The following is a 6,212-nucleotide window of genomic DNA, read 5'->3' on the forward strand; positions in this document are numbered from 1 at the left end:
GATTGATGCACTGGACTACTCCGAGGCAATCGAAAGCAATGATTAGCAGGATCCATAATCCCTTGAATCTTGATGACTGAAGCACCTAAGAAAAGGCCGGCGAAATCTCTGCAAATGGCGCTGAAAGAGCCATCCATATAGTTTCTTGAAACCGCACCGTCCACTCTAATTTTTGCAACCCCTGGTGGTGGAGGAATCCACCTTTGCTGTGATCGTTCAGCAGTTAGTCCTGCAGCCGATGGTATTTTCTTAGGTTTGCACTCCTCCAGCTCCCTGATATATCTCATAATGAAATTGTGCATGCACAACGGGCTCTGGAAAATGTTTTCATGAAGGGCCTGTTGCCGTGCATACAAAAGAGCCCACATAGTTACTGCTACCTGAATAAACTCTGCCAAAGAAAGCATGTCCATTAGGGAAAACAGTCATCTCCTTGCGTCCGACTCTCGGGTATTATTTAACGCTTCAACCAGATCCGGGTCTTGCAGCGCCCAAACACACTGAGCTACTGTGCAATGGAGCAAAGAGTGTTGCCATGAATCTTCAGCCCCGCATAAACCACACCTTGTGCTGGTTGACATATTTTGATGGTGTAGCACATCCGCTATGGGCAAAGGCGTAGCCAGGTTTGACCAACGCCCCACGCCAACTTCATGCTACAGTGATGAACGGTGGTAAAAAGTGCTTACTGTGGCTACAGTCACCAAAGAGAATTGCTCCCATGCCCCGGGCCAAGGCCCCTGTTGCCCGGGGCCTGGCTACGCCGATGGCTGTGGGAATTGACTGTTGGGCAAGCCTCCATAAGAAGATTTTAACTTTGGACGGAACATGAACTTTCCATAGCTTCTGCCAAGCCTTAGTTTCTTTGTCGGTGTCTGAAGAATTAGCATGACCCTCAAGCCATGCTTCTCTCTCATTTTGGTTTCAACAAGCATGCGATAGGCAGATCGAACAGAGAAAACACCGCTCTTTCATGTACCCAGGACCAAAAATCATCAATGTGTCTAGTGCACAAGGGTATGGACATAATTGCATGTGCATCTGTTGGTAGAAAGATCTGTGAGACAGCAGCTCGATCCCATTCATCACTAGGCAGAACTAATTGACAGACCCATTGTGCTGGGTCTGCAACCCTGCTCACTATAGGTCTCATGTTGGTTGGTCTCGGCGGCCAGTTCTGTTCCCATATGTGTGTGGTGAGTCCACCGCTGATGTGCCTGATCAGCCCCTGGCTGAGAACATCCCGGCCATCACCAGTCAGATTTGTGAAGGACCCGAGCCCAGTTCAAAGTTTAAGACATCAGCACTAAGGTGGTACTTCGCCTTCAGCACTCGAGCGCTGAGGGATCTGGATCCATTGAGATTCCCCACGCCTATCTGGCCAGGAGGGCTAGGTTGAAAGGCTCTATGTCACAGAATCCAAGTCCTCCGCAATACTTTGGCCTAGTAATCGTACTCCGGGAGACCCAACTTGGCTTCCTCTGCCGTTTTTTGCTACCCCATCAAAATTTCCTGATCAACGAGTTAATGTGCTCATAAAGGCCATGGGGAAGTTTGAAGCATGACATGGAATAGACAGGGACCGCTTGTGCAACAACTTTAATCAAAATTGCTTTACCTCCCGTTGGCAGAAGTTTCTCCACCCACCCTTTTACCTTGTTCCAGACACTGTCTTTTAAAAACTTGAAAGCTCCATTCGTGCAATTACCCACATCAGATGGCATTCCCAGATATCTATCTGGAAGTGATCCATTTGTAATATTCAATGCATTCTTTACCTCGGCATTGAGATAAGTTGGGCAGCCCTTACTGAAAAACATTGAGGATTTTGATAAGTTTATTCAGTGTAAATTGATGACCTGGTTTGTTTGTCCACACAACTCCTTAGGCCAGGACCACACACCGCTTAAAGCAGCCGTCAATCGGGCCCAACCCCAGTCATAATTCAGATGATTTCAGGAAAGGCAGGCTCGTGTGAGACGCAAGGGAGATGCGTGGAGGTGTGGCATCCCTTCAAGAACATGTGTCATTTCTCTCATGGTCCTACCCCCTTTTGCTTGAAGAAGTGGTGGGACGCAGAGTCGGATGTCGTCGTAGTGGTTGATGACGAACTCGAGCGTGCCGAAGAATATGGTCTGGATGGGAGTGGGCCACATGCTAGTGTAGGGACGCCATATCTCATCTACGATGAAGGTGAGAGAGCCGTAGATGAAATTCTGGCCCAACACAAACATGTTGGGCGTGATTGGAGATCCAATCTGTGTTTGGTCTCCTACTGGCGCAACCTCTAACAGGCGCGCCAACTGCGGTACCAAAAAATTTCAGTGTCCTCGATAGGGTGGAGAGCGCAGCCAGATGTTCAAGAGGGGATCAGACATGTTTTTTTACCTAGGTTCGGGCCCTCATGGTCGAGGCAATATCCTATTACTTCTTTGTTTTGATTAACGGTGGAAATGCCTCGTGTGAGGGGGTTACAAGTATGAGGTGGTGATTGCTACTGTAGGAACGAAGTATGTCTACTAGAGGGGGGGTGAATGGGAGTTTTAAAATTTCTTTGGAAAAAACAAAACTCTCGGAACCCAGCAGCGGAGCGAATGTAAACATAGTACAATGAGCGAGTACAAACTAACAAATGGAAACTAAAAGCATGCATCGAGACAAATCACATGATAGAAATAGTTTGAATGTAAATAAGAGAAGCAGAGGTAACCAGTGATGCTCGATGACTACAAGGAAATTGGTAGACTAGTTCGTCCTTCTGCACAAGGACTATGTCTGGTTGGAGGGGTTGTGATTTAATATAGAAGATAAACTCTCTTCGCCCTATTCTCCTTGACAATTGGTTCGTCAACCAATGCCGATCACTCATGGTAGATGCTTGAGGCGATCTCTGAACCTTTACATACTTCTTCTTCGAGAACCACAATTACTCTTGGTATCTGAAGAAATTGACACATAACCGTCTAGAGAGTTTGCAGCTCTCAAGAGTAATAAGTGGAGCATAGTGGACTTAGATTCGAGTGATGTTGAATCACTATCTAATTTTTCGGCTCTAGGGGTTTTCTCTCGATGGATTTTAAACTCAAATCACTCTAGAGAGGGGGTTTCTCAACAATCTTCTTACAATCAAACAAAGCACCACCGGACAACACCGGTGCGGGGTAGCTATTTATAGCCGCAACTTTCCCTGGTGGGAAATGACCATTTTGGACACGCGGTCCAGCCAATGGCCAACCGACACATTTACAATGGTCGGATTTCAAGATCAACGGTAACATTACTTGAGGACAAAGTAAGGATAACTCCTCGGTCAGAGACAAATCTCTCACAGCGAAGAAGATCACAGTCTCTTGCTGGCAAGTATTTGCTCGGAACACAAAGAGATTTCTCTCGCAACTTTCATAGGATTTGGGTTTAGCATCAGAAAATCAAAGCTTCGGATGCTACACCCCTCTTAATAGTATTGTGGTCCTATGACTCAATAAAGAGAAGAGAAACAACGAATAACTGCTACGTCTTCCCTTCATCTTCAATCTTCTCGGTCGTAGTCACTTCCTTTGGACGGGCACCGAACCAATTGCTTCGCGTCAGCAATTTTTGAGGGGTCACTCTTGTCATCAAAATCTTCGGTGATAACCTTCACTACCACGGAGGGGATTATCTTCCTTGTTTGAATCAAACTCCTCTTGATTCCAGGGACCTGTTACTTTGTGTGCACTAGCAAACACATAGGTCCCATACTGTTTATGTCAACAAACTCAAAAACATAAGGAAGCAAATTATTGCACCAACAATCTCCCCCTTTTTGGACAATTGTTGACAAAACAGATAATCATCAAAGTGAAGATAGATAAGTGAAACGTAATTCCAACAAGAGTGAATACGTGTTACTTTGCTCGATGATGAAATAGACTCCCCCTAAATGTATGTAGAGAAAAAGAAATGAGATTAATTGCCCTACAAGTATTAAAGTATACAGAGGAAATTTCAATCATTTGAGACAATGATTCACACTCATGACATATAATCCATCGAGATCGTAGTGCTATCATTCATAACTTCGATAATAATTCCACCTACAAAATAAATGCTTCAAGAGAAATAGTGCAGCGGGAGGGGTTATTAATATTACAACACGAAAGTTTTACAACTTAGAGCAAATAAGCTTTAAAGCCAGAAGTTTCAAACTCACGCGAAACTAACCAAATAAACATAGAAAGCAAATCTATCGAGACTCGATGTAATTCTCCCCCTTCTTGTCAACTAGTGTCAAAAAGCTGACGAATAACATGAGTGCAAAACACAGAGTTTGGTTCACTCGGTGGCATCTCCAGAAGAACTGTCCTAGGTGATTTCGTCTTTGGAAGTGACTGGATTGGCTTCGTATTCAGCATCATTGGATTTTCCTTCAGGGATAACAACTTGGGCTGAGAGGATGAGGGCAAATTTGGGGAAGCCACATGAGGAACACGTGATAGCACATTGCCTTCGGTAGGTTTCTCTATCGGTGAGGTGCCTTCAGATTCTTCAATCAGTTTGCCAAGCTTGAGATGCAAAAGATCAGGGGTTGACTCACGACCTGGAAGAGGAGGGGCACTCCATTCTTGGAAATCGTCAATGGTGAAATCTTTGTCAATGTAATCATAGAGCTCTTGGAGATTAACATTCAGGAGTTGTTTCTCGGTAAAGAACTTGCGAAGCAATTTCTTCTTGTTTTCATCCGAAATCAGATGCATGATTCTGGTTTGATTGCTAAGAGTATTTAGCTCGGGAACGATATGTTCTTTTTTGCGTCAATCCTCAACGATGTGTTGCAGCAGCAGTTGTTGAGTACGTAAACTAACTTTGAGTTGTGATGGAGGTTGAGGCGAAATCTTTTGGTCGTGCTGAGGGAGACATTGCCCATCGAATTGCTTGTGATAATCGTGAGGGCTTGACGCAGTCGATTTACCCGAAGAAATATCTTCCATGACTTGTAGGGTATCGTGAACAAGTATGAAGATTTTGTAACTTTCCTTCGCCCGATACTCTGTGCGCATAGCATCATTAATGATTTTCTGGATCCATGGCACGAAAAATTTGTGCCAGAAGGGATATTGAGCGGAATCCTTTAGAATACGCAAAAACATGTCCTCAACATCGAAGATATACCGCTCAGAGATTGCATAGATGGTATTCCGAAGAGCATCTGAGATGGACTTATCTGTATTCATCCTGGCCAGAGGGCAAATGGTGTAAGAGAGCATGTGATATAGCGTCTGATTCTCGAACGTTAAATGCTCGGGACGGGGAGGACCAGTGTAGTCACGAATCTTTTCTTGATCCATAGTGCATCGAAGGGTTTCATCTGATATGACAACAATGTTGTGCACCCGAATTTCATTGTCACCATGCTCAAAGCAAGGGAAATGGAAGTGCGAGACAAAATCTGTTGAAGTGCATTTGATGCGTTTTCCTTTGGTCATCCATTCCATAATCCATTTTGAGCTATCGGATTCATCACCAGAGATATATAGTTTAGCATAGAACTAAAGAATAATCTCTTTGTTCCAAGGATGCTCGAATTCGAATACCTTGGTGAGGCAGAAATCATCTAGATCTTGCAGCAATTTATTGAAGCAGCCAATATTGCGCATAACAGGGATGTTCAGGCACTCATGAGGAGATATCTTTCTGCTCTCATAGAGGACCTTAGAGTAATAGATGGCATGTTTTGTGTCCAGAAGCGAGGCGATTCCGAAGTGCGCGGTCCATCATACGGACTATCTTGAAAGAATTTGGGATGCGCATTCTGATTGAAAGGAGGACCTTTGGCGCAATATCCTGACGAGAACAAAGGCAGTTCTTCACGAGGGTATGGATATGTGAGTTCGTCTTCAAGGGAGAGAACTTCATTGCCATATACAATGGAGTCAGTACGGCGAGCAGAAACAGATTTTTGATTAATGATGCTTCTTGGCCAATTTACCGGCCTCACACGCAACACAGAGATGGTCCTTGTCGAATTTTACATCAAGAATGCCACGAAGATGTTTTTCCTCATGAGAGTCTGCAATTTTCTCATACCTGCATGACCAATTCTCCGGTGCCACAGCCATCCTTCGGTTGCTTTTGCAAGCAAACAAGTTTGGACTGAGGGACCTTTAGAGAAATCCACAATATATAGATCACCCTTTCTATTTCCCTTGAAAACGAAGGAATTGTCAGAGGCC

Source organism: Triticum dicoccoides, chromosome 6B (genome assembly GCF_002162155.2).
Source record: "Triticum dicoccoides isolate Atlit2015 ecotype Zavitan chromosome 6B, WEW_v2.0, whole genome shotgun sequence".
NCBI classification, from domain to species: Eukaryota; Viridiplantae; Streptophyta; class Magnoliopsida; order Poales; family Poaceae; genus Triticum; species Triticum dicoccoides.